The sequence below is a fragment of the Rattus norvegicus genome, chromosome 18 (genome assembly GCF_021556685.1).
Source record: "Rattus norvegicus strain SHRSP/BbbUtx chromosome 18, alternate assembly SHRSP_T2T, whole genome shotgun sequence".
Taxonomy (NCBI): Eukaryota; Metazoa; Chordata; class Mammalia; order Rodentia; family Muridae; genus Rattus; species Rattus norvegicus.
In genome coordinates this window covers 5,978,730-5,992,507 of record NC_141551.1, presented here as the reverse complement: position 1 = coordinate 5,992,507, position 13,778 = coordinate 5,978,730, and positions in this window count along the sequence as shown.

The window sequence follows — 13,778 nt, the reverse complement described above, 5'->3', positions numbered from 1 at the left end:
CCGTGAGCCCTTGCTCAGGGGGTGTGGTCGGTGAGCCCGTGCTGAGCACTGGAAATCTCTAGATTTTCAAGTAAGATAGTAATGTCAAAGGTTGAAAAGTAAATGAGAATCATAAAGGCAAACTCAGAAATTTAGCATCAGAAGAGAGGAAAGGAAGAAACGGATTGCAGCTCAGTGGATATCACTTACTTGGCATACACAGACTTCTGGGTTTGGTTCCCAGCCTTTTAAAACTGCCGTAGTCATGAGTACCATCATCCCAGCACTTAGGAGGTGAGAGCAGGAGGATTAGAAGCTCAGAGCCAGCCTACGTCAGACTCACATAACAACATAAATGAGAGCAATAGAATTCTGTCTGTGGCAGTGTGCATGACAAATGTAGCCAGGTTGAAACCACTGAAAGGATGTAGAGCATGGAGACTGCTTTTATGGGAGTCCTAAAATAATACAGCAAAAGTGCAGACAGCAGGTAAGTTCAACTTAGAGCAAACATCACTAGAATGTTAGAGATGGAACCCAAACAACACGACACATGGAAACTGAGGGGCACAAAGCAAAGACTTAGAAGCACAGATAAAACGGCAGACACAGTGAGATGATGAGTCCAGTCTTGGTGGGAACTCAGACGATAGATAAGTGGCATCATGGGACAGTCTAACAAATGTCACTTGGGCTTGGGTGGTGTGCTGTAACCGCGGCTGCTGCTCTGAAGACCAAGGCAGGGGATCTCACATTCAAGGTCTACTTGATCAACTTAGACCCTATCTCAAATTCTTAGAAAGGAGGTGGGGGGTGCTCGGATGTAGCTGTTGCAGACCGCTTGCTGATCGTGTGTGAGGCTCCATGTTTAATCCCAGGAACTGAGAGAGGCTGTAAATAGCAACAAAGACCCGGCCAATGGAAGTGTGTGTTTTTAGAGACGACATTGAAACTGTAGAAAGATTATTTTGATGTATTTTATCTAGTATATAACCGCTGTGCTAGTTCAACACCATGTACATATATAAGGCATTCTCCACTCTTTGTATGGTTGTGTAAAGTGCCACTGGTTTTTTCACGTCTCTGCCCAGTCTCCGGTGCTCAGCTGCTGTGTCTGCCCAGTGGCTGTGACGCAGGAACGTGACCGTGTGAATCTAATAGGTTGAGCAGAAACTACCCTTGATAGTGCACAGCCTTCCCAAGTACATATAATACATTTAAAAGAAAACTGACCTCTTGCTGGCTTAAAAGCCGCCTGATGACAATTCAGAGGCTCAGTAGGATATAAGCCACTTTCCCTGATAATCATATGTGTGCCAGGAATCTTGAAAATGCATTATCCAGCGGCTTGTGCTCAAAGAAAAATCAAGAATTTAGAAAATTTGGAAATGAGTTACCTGAAAGTTGTTGGCCAAAACCTATACTTGTAACAAACAGTATGTACTGCACATTTAAAAGCTAAAGAGGGGATGGTTGAGATGGTTCTGTGGATAAAGTCAGGTGGGCAGGGTGAGCTGGTTAATGAGAGTAGCTGGTTAATGGTTCTGGGTTCAGTAGGAAGTGAACTGCAGGGTGATCGAGGAAGACGCCCAGTGTCAACCTCTGGCTTCTGGCATTCATATACATGCATGCACACATTGGCAAAAAAAAAATAAAAGAAAAAAAATGGAGAGGGAGATGACAGTGAAGTCCTTAAAAATTGAATTGAAAGCTTTAAATGCTTTTAGTTAAAATCAGAAAACAGCTGGAGAGAGAGCACTTGTTCTTGAGGACTTCGATTTGGTTCCCAGCACCCACATGGTGGCTCACTAACTGTCAGAACTCCAGTTCCAGGGGAGCTAAGGCATGTGCACATATACATGCATGTAAAAGGGACTGGAATTTGATTCATGAATGTACATGAGGTCAGAGTTAGGTTCAGGTAGTTATGAATATTTGGAGGCATTTTTGCGAGAATAATAAAGACAAGAATAATGCAATTTAAAAGAAAAAATAGAGGATCATGTGATGGCTGCCCCTGCCTGGCAGTTAAGAGTTCATTTTCTAGAACCCATGTGATAAAAGGTAAAAACAGATTTCTGCTAGTCCTCTGAGCTCCACAAGCATGCCGTGGCACATGTGTACCCACAGAACATACATGCCATGACACATGTACCCGCAGAACACACATGCACACAGAAACAAACAAATGTGAACAATGAACAAGGAGCCAAGAGAGAGCGCTCACTGAGTAAAGGTGCCTGTAGCCGTGTCTGAGAACCTGAGTTTGGTCCCCAAGACCCACATGGTAGGAGAGAACATGTTCACAAAGGTTAACTGACCTCCACATGTACACATGTATGCTATAGTATGCACACATCATACAACACAAACATGCTCACATAAATAGTTGTAATGTTTTTGTTACAAAATAGAAGAGGATCATGTAGGGTATAGTGGTATAACCATAATCCCTACCCTCAGGAGGTAGAGGCAGGAAGACTGAGATGTGAAGGCTAGCCTGGTCTATTAAAAGGATCACAAAAGGAACCAAAAGCTGTTTTTGTATTTTAAACCAAAACAAGACAAAAAAGCTGTAAGGCAAAGGCCTTCTCCTGCTTAGAGTCCAACAATATACCAGAAACTGGGTGACTTAGAAACAGCAGAAAGTTATTCCCATTGTTCTAAAGCCACGAAGTCCCAGGTAATAAATACATAGGTAGACTAGATGTCTGGTTCTCAGAAGGTGACTTCAAATGTCATCACATAGGGGAAGGGGGTCAGAGCTTGAGTTCATTTTAGAAGACCACAAAGCCTTGCATAAATCCCGGGCACCTTCAGGACCTAGTCACTGCTCACAAGCCCTGCTTTCTGATGCTTCACCCAGGGTACAATACGTGAACTGTGACAGGGGCACTGACACTCAGAGAATATCCTGTCCAGTGTCCCCCAAACACGTGCCCTTATAAACTGGAATACATCTCAAAAGCACTCAAAGTCTTAACTCATCCCAGTACCAACTTAAACCTAGGGTGTCATCTGAGCGTCATTTAAACGGGAAATCAGGGGTGCAAGTTAAAGTTCTTTTAGATGTGAGTAGTCACTCCCCAGCTGTGAGCATGTACATCCAACAAGTCAGTGTGCCTCCAAATTAACAGTGATGGGACAAAGAGGACAGATATTTTAAAGGGTGAAAATAAAGGAGATAAAAGTGCTAAGCAGTCCCAAGCAGTTTTAAGACCCACATTAAGTTCTAAATCCCCAAAATAATCTTTGGCTCAGAGTCTGGTCTTTTAGGTACTCTGGAGCAGTGTTTCCCCCTACCCCACCCCCAGTGTGCTGACAGCATGTCCTGCTGCCTTTCTCAGATGCAGTGCCCTGTCTTGGTAAAGCTGATGTAGTTCAGCGACTGTGTCTCTCTAGCGCAGAACGCTACGCCTAGTGCTAAATTGTTAGAATCCTACTCACTGAAAAGCACGTGCTAATGTGTGTTGCCCTATATCACCAAGCATAGGACCATGTAATGGCCTTACCATCGCCACTTCTGCCTGCTTTCCCTCTCACACACTTCCACACTGTGAAGGTGTGACAGTCTTAACTGCCCCTTCCATTTCCCAGCCATTTATAGACTCCTCCCCACACATTGTTAGATTCCAAATGGCTTTCTTTACTGCACAATGCTCACCCAACCATGTTCAGTCAAGCTATCTATTAAACCTGTTTCCTTTTAAGATGTTTTATGGCTTTAAGAATTTCCAGGTTCCTGTAGTAGACGTTCAGGGTGATGGGCTTTTGGTCTGGCATGTGCGGTTGTTAGCTGTAATTTTTCCCCTTCTATGCGGAATAGACAACAGGAGTTCGTTGTTTAATATGTGTCGAATTTTATTGTACTTTATGCTAATGACTCAATGAGGTTGCCTCTGTCTGGGAAAGTGAATAAAAATTCAGACTGAGAAGGATTAGCCGTGTTGCATAGATTCACAGTTGGAACTGAAAATTAAAAGTTATCTTCGGGCGATAGGGAGGTGGCTCATCAAGAAAATGCTTGCTGTGCAAGCATAAGTACCTGAGTTCAGATCCCAGCACCCACATGAAAGCCAGGCACAATGGTGCATGCCTATAATCCTAGTGCTGTGAAGACAGAAACAGGTGGATCTCTGGAGCCTGCTGGCAAGCTAGGCTTACCAACTCAGTGAGCTCCAAGTTCAGTGAGAGACCTTGACTACTAAATTAGGCATGCCCTCTCACCATGGCTTAGGCAACACAGGGGATGTATGGTCGAAAAGATTCTAAGAGCCAGAGGTCAGGGAGAACTTCTGGAAACAGATTTTCCAGACATGGCAGGAGGGCATCATTCATAACCTCATAGCGACCATGGGTCCCTGCACTAGAACAAGTTAGTCAGCGTTCCAGCATGGAGCAAGCAAGGACTGATGACCCCCACTTCTTGCTGAGGAGCCATCATTGACGATTGCTGTGTTGGCTGCAAGCTGAGGGAGAATCCGTTTTCTTTCTGGTTGTTGCCTCAAGTAGCTCATCCATACTCCAGTGGATGTTCCCACACTAATGAGTATATGGGAAACATGAATTGGACTCAGTAGATTATACAAGTAAAAAATAGCTTAAAGGGGGCACAATAGTGGGAGAAGGTGGATCTTGGAGGAGATAGGAGAAAAGTTGGCGAGAATATGACCAAAATACATCATCTGGGTACTGGAGGGGTGTCTCATTGTTTAAGAGAACTTGGTACTCTTCCAAAGGACCTGGGTTCAGTTCCTAGCACCCACATGACACCTCACAGCCATCTGTAAAATCCATTTCAGGAGATCTGACTCGCTCTTCTCGCAAGGCATGCATGGGGTACCAATACATGCAAGCAACACACACAAAATAAAAATAAAATCTTAAAAAACACATTATATGCATGTATACAATTTTTGAGGAATTAGTAAAAATACTATTCCACGTCTGGATAGAATTGTTCCTTTGGTCTGTGTGTGGTATGTCTGGGTAGAAAACATGTTCACTCACATATCTCCAGGGAAAAATTAAGTATGGTAGACAGGAAGCAGGGAGTGATGCCAGGGTAAGATCCAGGTATAACCTTCAAAGTCATTGCCCCCAGTGACCTGATTCCTCTAAAACTAGCACCAGCAGGTGGAGGATTAAGTGCTGATCACACAGGGTACACTTCATATTCAGATTGTAACATAAGAATACTCATTCCTTGATGTTGCTTGAATGAACAAAGACCCCAGAAGGGATGGGTAATCTGTGAATGTCCTCACTTCTTGTCATTCTTGCTACTGCTTATCTCTCCTCCCTCCAACCACCTTATCAGCTCCTCTGAACACCTTCATTTGATACCGGTCAAAGTTTCACCCACAGCTACCTTTCTGTTTCCATTCTTCTAATTATATTTCTCCTGCAGGAACCTATTCCATATATTCCTAGTTTGACTACTGTTAATCATTTGCTGTTCCACCCCAGAACTCTTCACTTTGAACCAATAGGATAGTGAACCAGCTCATGAAAACCAGTCTTTACATCTTCAAAAATTTAGTGAGCTAAATCTAGCCATTGCCAAAACAGTATGAACTTAGAACTTTTAAGGTAATAAGTACTTAAAATGCATTACTTCTTTTGCTACATTCCTTTTCATGTATATTGTTGAGATGACATGTGCCTGTCACCGGAGTAGCAGAAATTTGATCGAAGAGTATGCTACTCCTGTCTCAACCAAGTGATGCTGTTACTAGAAGCTAATGGCTTCCAGTAACTAATGGGTACAGTGGGAATATTTACACCAGAGGAATTGGGAAATGGTACAAACCAGGGCTCAATTTAGATGTTGATTGCTTTGTCTTTAGAAAGATGTATAAAGTGTTGGCAATGTAGATTAAACTGAAAAGTGCATCATACTGGGGGCCAATATAAAAAATTAAGGGAGCATTGTAAAATTGAAAAAAAATCTGCTTACATGATTCATCCAGGAACAACACTGAAAAACTTGTATCTTTACTGAACAAGGGACATTCTGATTACATCTTCATTGTTGAACTCTCCTTCACCCATTAACATAAACATCAGCTGATGTTTATGTCCTTCCTGAACTTGAGGTAGGAGCTATCTCACAGGAGGCAGTAAGGAGGAAGAGTCCAAGGTGAAAGACTACAAACTGCCAACAAGGCTAGGAACACTAGGGAAGAGAGACACGGGGCTTACAGTTGGGTGAGATAGTCAAGTGGACCTGAGAAGAGACAGATACCAACCCTGAGAAGCAAGGTTGGCCAGTGTAGGTAGACCAGATGGCCACCGTCCATGAGACCCCTAGAGAACATGTGCAGGGTATCATTGCCTTTTACATAGTCTTACTTCTTATGCAGCTAATAGAACAGAATAGACTGTTTCTGAGGATGGCTTCTAAAAGCCTCCACCCATTTCAGGAAAGAGGTCCTAGACCATGGTACAGGAAGGGAGATAACCAAGAACACTGCAGCTGCTTCTCAGAAGCTATAGAAGCAAAGAGGGTTTAGTATGGTTAGCAGCATTGAGACTCATGCAAAGTTGGAGGTAGCAACAGGAGACAGTGACCACTCCTCACTAGGTGGACAGCCTGTGGTTAGAACATGACCATCTCCTTGGCTAGACTAGGTGGACATGCATAGTGGGTAGGAACTTTCTGTCAGCTTAGCCTTTGGTAGTCCATAGAATTAATCCGTCTTGTAACAATTACATCAGCCTTTGTCTAGGTTCTTCCATGACCCCGTAGAGTTTTCTAGACAAGGAATGTCAGATGTTTTTCCCTCCCTGGGAAACCCCTCCCACCCTCAGAAGAACCTCTCACTTTCTTTAATGCTTCAACTTTTATTTTCTCACATTCTCTTTAATTTTCCTTGGTAAAATTTGTTTCTGCTTTGCATTCAGCCACGGGAGTCTGTGTCTTTTTGTCTACTGACAGTGTGCTTCATGCCACTGCCCCTGTTTGATATTAAGCAATGGTGAGAATCTGGCACCATAGGCCCCATGGTTAAACACAACTAACCCAAGAAAGGTCAGCCCGTTCCCCCAAAATTCCTTCATCAAACAACTGCGACCACATGTTTTTTTTGTGTGGATACCTGAGTTTAGCAAAAGTCACTTTGAGAATCTATTGGTAGAAAGTAATTTGCCATAAACAACATTGTATAATTTGTTATAAATTATATCCTTCACATAAGTGATAGAAGCAAAACTGGATGTGCATATGCATGATGCATCTGCCTTCCAGCAGAGAGCCAGGTAAATGTTTACCATCACACTGAGCCTCACTACCAGGTGCTTAACAGAAAATTCACATTTAAAATGATACGTATCTCAGATGTGTCAAAAATGGAATGGATTTCATCCTACATTTTTAACTCTTCTGGTATACTGTATCTTGAAGAATTACACTACCCTATGGAGGTAAGAAAGTGGAACTATGGTTGCAGATTGCTTCCGCAATTGGGCTTATGTCCGATGCTACAAAGGAGGTAAGAGGTGCAATACAGGATGAGTGGGCTGTTTGTTGGTTAAGTTATAAGAAGAAAGTACCTTGCACAGACTCATCTGTGGCAGAGACCAATGAACCTAATGGGAAGAGGTTGGTCATGGGTCACAGACTAGGTCACTGATGAACTGGGAGACATAGGTTCTCAGAAGGCCTTGGCTGAGAATGGAGAGGAGTCACCTGCACACTGGTAGTAACTGCACTGTGAAGCAGAAGAATAGTGTGGAGAGATTAGAAAGGTATCAAGATCAACAGGAAAGAAGCTTAAGAGAGAGCAGGTCTAGAAAACCCCACCACAGAAAGGGTCAGTTGTCCCCAGACCTCCTTAGGAGCCTAGCCAGGGCTACACATCTGACCTATCTATCCTAGTTCACGCATCTTTTCCTTTAAGTTACTGTCTCTTTTTCTTCCACTATCCATGTGTCTCTATTTGAATTGTTGTTCAGAAACATAAGAACATGGAGGAGGTGTCCTCTGGACTCAGACCCATGCCTGTAACTATAGGATGAGTGAGTTCCTGAGAGAAGAGCCTGGGTTTTGTTTGTTTGTTTCTGTTTTTAAGACGAGATCATCATGAAGGCCAGGCTGACCTTGAGCTGCCCAGGCTATTCTTGACCTTGTGATCCTCCTGTCTCAACTTCCTAAGCAGCCAGGATTACAGACATCAGCTACCATTCCTGGCTCTGAGAATTTTGCTAAAGTAACTTTGGAGACCATGCTATTGGGAATGAGGAAGTAGGCTAGGAAGAGAAGAAAGCAGAAAGTGATCCTGACTGGAATTTCCTGGCGAACAATGCTAAATCACAAACCACAACTGGAGCGTACCTCTACCCTGAGACAAGGCATTTCCACCTTGTGCTAATCACTGGTTTGCTGGGATTGACCCTCCACGGGAGCAGATTCAGACTTCTAGCTAGGACTGTTTGGGTGAAGACCAGGTTCCAGTATAGGGAGTTGTTATGAATTTAAAACAGTCGGCACTCGGAGAGGCTGAGAGACTGAGTGCCCGCCATCAACAGAATCAGTAGTGTGGATACTGCTTGGCTATATTTTGGCATGTAAAATAGTTTAGTTGCTTGTGTCTATGCCAAAATACCTGGTAAAACTTAGGGAAGGAAGTGCTTATTTTGGCTCACATTTAAGGGTATAACCCATCATGGTGGGGAGTCTTAGTGGCAGGAGCCTGAGGTGATTAGTAAAAGTTCATCAGCAATTGGGAAGCAGAGAGAGAGGCTGCTGGTACTCAGTTGGCTTGCTCCCTTTTCCTATTTTATTCAGTCCAGGATAGGGCTATTCATATGCAGAATAAATTGTTCCTCCCCAGGCAAATCACTTAAAAACACCATCGCAGGTATATGTGGAGGTGTGTCTCCTAGGTGATTTCAAACCCAGTCAAATCAGCAAGGATGACCACTTATCACAATGGCCCATATAATCGGGGGAAAAAAAAATGAGTGCAATTCTAGATGAATGGTCTCTCTCTTTTAAAGAAATATCCAAATTAACCAAGGAATCTGAGTGTGATTAGAAGAAGGGGGCTTGGGTCAGCTCCTTTGTGGAAGCAGAAGATGGAAAGGAGGCCATCATGGTGCTTAGTGTATAATTACTATGAAGCGGGTAATGGCAACACTTAGTCAACACTTAGTATTCTTAGCCAAATCTCCTTGAAGAGCCCCAGTGTAGCAGAAAAAATAAGTTGTTTGGTTTGACCCAGTCCTGAAGTTTTCTCAGTAATGTAGTGTCAGCAGGAAAGGGTAATAGAGCTGAGGGGAGGACACTTGCTGAAGTGTCTTAACTCATTTGGGAATGAATGCAAGACACACAAAACACAGGGCAAGACAGTGTGTGCTCAGTTCAATGGTGGAGAACAAAGCAGCAGAACTTCAGGGAGGAGAGCCAAGCCCTTCCTAGGGTCAAGAGGTGAGATTTCTAGGGCTTCCTGTAGAGGCTCTGCTTGAGCTGGCTCTTGAAGAACCAGGCATGGGAAAAGAGGATCTCACTGGAGAGAATATGAAAGAAAATGAAGAAAATGCATGAAAGAAAACACTACCATGAGGCACTGAAGTAAGGAAACTGGGACAGAATGGTCAGTACTGTCTCTTGCCCTCATGCAACCCCTGTTCCCAAGTAGGGTGAAGCTGAATTTTTATTGGCCTATAAGGGTGGCTGTAGGCTGCATGGCAGCCTGGTCTGAGAAGGGGCAGGTACTTCTATCTTGGGAAGCAGGATGGCGAAAAAATAGTTTGCAGGAGTCCAGCCATCCCCCAGACTGTCCCCGTGTCTGTCAGACACATACCAATCAACCAGGAAGAGACTGGGATTACTGGCACTGCCTTTGGAGTCTCAGCCAACCAAGGAGCCCAGAACTGTCACTGGTGATATTTGAACCAGAGTCCACACACCACTTATGTCAAACAATCCACAACCAAAGCATGTCTCAATCCGGCATCTGGCCCACAACTGTTTTTTGGTAAGCTGTGCAGACTCCTCCAACCTTTCGTTGGTTTTACAACAACACATTTTACTTGGATTCATGTTTGTTTTCTATATATGTCAGATTTGCATAAGGATGTAATGTTTTTTTTAAATGATATGACAGAGAAAAAAACAACCGAAAGGGTAAATTTTTGTTGGAAAACATATAAAAGTTATAAGTATTTGCCAAGTACATGAGGTACGTATGAAGCTATCCTAAGGAGCCCTATTCTTTGTGATCATTAAAAATTGTAATGTGTATGTTTTATTTCCTTTTTCCAGAAATGGAGTTACTGGGTCAGAATGTGTAATATTTTTATATGCCACTTAACTAACTGACATGCAGGTATAGAGTACCTCTTAAAAAGTTAGTAAAACATATTTACATCTTACATAAATAAATATACAAGTTGATATAAAGGTTAGTGTTCATTGTCAGCGTGACAGCATTGGGCATGCCATGGGATATTTTGATTTCCCTGCCTGAGGTTGGAAGACCCACTCCATATGAGTAGCATCGTTCCCTGGAGGAGGTCCTGGGCTGTGTAAGTAAATGGAGCGAGGAAGCTGATCAACACATCTCACAGTGGCTGCTTCTTGACTGTGGATGCCATGACACCTGTTGCCTGCTGCTCCTGCTGCCTTGGTTCCACTCCATGGTGGACCCTTTGGTCTGTGAGCCTGCCCCCATAAGTGTCTTTCGTCAGAGCACTTACTGCAACAGAAGAGAAACTAACGCACTTTGCTTTCTAGGGACTCAAGAGATAGACTAGTAAAGTGCTTGCCTTGCCAGTGTGAGGGCCGGAGTTAAATCTTCCCAAAGCGTCACTATAAAGAGCTGGGCATGATGGTGTGTGCTTGCAATTCCAATGCTGTGGAGGTGCAGACTGGCAATCTAGTCTAATCAACTTGGTGGATTCCAGACCAATGAGAGACCTTGTCTCTGGAAAAACAGTGGTGCCTGAGAACTGACAAGGTCATCCAGTATAGAGGAATACTAGTTTACAAAACCAGAGTCACCATAGGCCAATGGGGCTTGGCAGAGCCCTGGAATTGTTCTAGCCACTGGGGCCGCCGTCCCTCTCTGTAGCAATCCACCTTTGTCAATCCTTTGCTAACTAACTTCTTTCTTTCTCATCTTTCTGTGTCTACCACTGCCTGTCACCTCTGCCTCTGTTCCCTGATGTTTCTGTCCTCAGTTGCTCTCTGGCTGTTGCCACTGCTAAGGCTGGCTGTCTTGGCTCTCTCCCTTGTATTAACTCAGCTTGCTCCACCCATGGTAAAGATCACAGGCATGGGGGAAAAGATTACTGTGAGGGTCCTTCTCCTAGGGCTGTTACAAATACCACGAGGCAGCGTACGGGAGTGTTTCTTACCTGGCTTAAAAAGGGAACCAAGCCACTTGAGTGTACATAGCCAGGAGAAAGGGACCAGTCACAATAAGGCTTCTCCTTGTACCAGTTGCAAGCCTCCTACCAGAACCAATCACAACAAAGCTTCTCCTTGTACTCCTTGCAAGCTTCCTACCAGAACCAATCGCAAGCCCCACATAAAAATGAACTATAGGCCTCTTATTGTACTAACCAGAAGTTCCCTGTAAGTAATGGGAGTAAGGAGTTCACTGAGGTGTATAATGACTGGAGACATAATTTTCCGAGCAAGTTGTCTGAAGCACTCGGGGTTGGAGCAGGGTCGTCCAGAGTGGGAGCTGTGCTTACAGCTCCATGTTCCTTGCTGCCATAGTGGAGCATACTCAGGTCCTTCAGGGACTGGTAGGTGCGAGTGAGAGGGTGACTAGTCTCCCAAGCAGGACCTGCACCAGTCAGCTACACACTCGGTCTAGAGTAATTGGCTAAAATGTCAGACCAGGACTGTCAAAGAGGCTATAGTGAAGGGCACATACAAGTCTTTACGCTCCTAAAGATTTATTTAATGTGTATGACTGTGTTCTCCTACATGTATGCATATTCTCTCTCTCTCTCTCTCTCTCACTCTCTCTCTCTCTCTCTCTCTCTCTCTCTCTCTCTCTCTCTCTCTGTGTGTGTGTGTGTGCGTGTATGTGCGCGTGCGTGCGGCTGGTGCCCATGGACTTCAGAAGAGGGTGTTGGATCCCTTGGAATTGGAGGTACAGATGGTCGTGAATCACAGTTAGAGTTCTGGGACTCAAACTTGGGTCCTCTGTGAGAACAGGTACTCACTGAGCTATCTAGATAGTCCCAAGAACACTCACTACTCTTTTTTTTTTTTTTTTTTTTTGGGTCTTTTTTTCGGAGCTGGGAACCAAACCCAGGGCCTTGCGCTTCCTAGGCAAGCGCTCTACCACTGAGCTAAATCCCCAACCCCAACACTCACTACTCTTGTAGAGTTCGATTGCCATCACCCACAACAGGTTGGCTTACAGCCATTTGTTTACTTAGCCCTGGGGTATCTGGCGCCCTCTTCTGGCCCCTATGAACACCCGCATTCAAGTCCACAATACCTGCCCCTTGACCCATACATAATTGAAACAAAACTGTTGACTTGTTTTTTTTGAGACAGTGTTTCAGTGTGCAGCTTTGTCTGTCCTGGAACTCACTCTGTAGATCAGGTTGGCACCAAACTCACAGAGATCCAACTGCCTCTGTCTCCTGAGTGCTGGGATTAAAGGCGTGCACCTCAGACCAGCTAAATAAACTCTTTTTTTTTTTTTTTTTTTTTTTGGTTCTTTTTTTCAGAGCTGGGGACCGAACCTAGGGCCTTGCGCTTCCTAGGCAAGCGCTCTAACCACTGAACTACATTCCCAAACCCCATAAACTCTTATTTTAAAATGTTAAATTTGGGGCTGGTTAGATGGCTCTGCACATGAAGGTTCCTTATGCTGGGCCTGACAACATGGTTCTAATCTCAGGACCTCCATGAAAGGAAAAACTGAGTCCCCTAAAGTGTCCTCTGACTTCTACATATGCATCCCACACATAAATAATACATATTTATAAATATAGTACAATTAAAACTAAGGTAAAAAGTCAAGCCGTCTTGGCTCCTTACAGATTACTGTGTTTGAAAGGAGAACAAACATGAAGCTGTGCTTACAACGAGACCAACCGTTGACAGTCTTAACAGTGTCTGAGGGAATGCTTGCTGAACACCTCGAGGAAGAGTTGAATCACTCTCTCTTTGCTTTAGAACACACATTTGGAGGCAGTTTGAGCCTGCCTGCATCTGAAAGACATCTTCATCTCATTATAAGTTCAGCTCTCACCCTGAGCTTTCCTGAACTGTGACATCGGAATAAAAATATGTTTGGTTTGTGGTTCACCCTTCACTATGGCACGGATGAAACATTTCCTGGATCACAGTTTTGGTCTCAGCCGCGTTTCCTGCTCTGCTGCCATAATGAAGCAGATTCTCTAGCTAAGCCAGTGGTCTAAGGAGGACACAGACACATGGGTCGGGTGAAGTGTGATATCCAAGCACGAATGCACCACCACACACAGGATCATCAAGAGGGTGCTTATCGTTGTGTGGTGCCATTTTGTGGTTGCTTATTATATAGCATTATTTCGACGATAGCTAATGGATGCTCATTCCCTGCCCCTGGGACTCTTACTGATTTTACAAATTTTACACCAATGTTTAAGTTCAGCCCACCTGCTTCTAATATATTATAACTCAATGATGTGCTATTTATTTCATATAAGAATTTCTTAGTCGAATCACAGTCCCTGAAAAAATACAGCAACTTTGTTCTGTCATACACTAATAAAAATCGGAAAGCATTTATTCTCCTTAGATTAAATTTAATTATAAGCCTTTTGCATTTTATGCTAAGGTT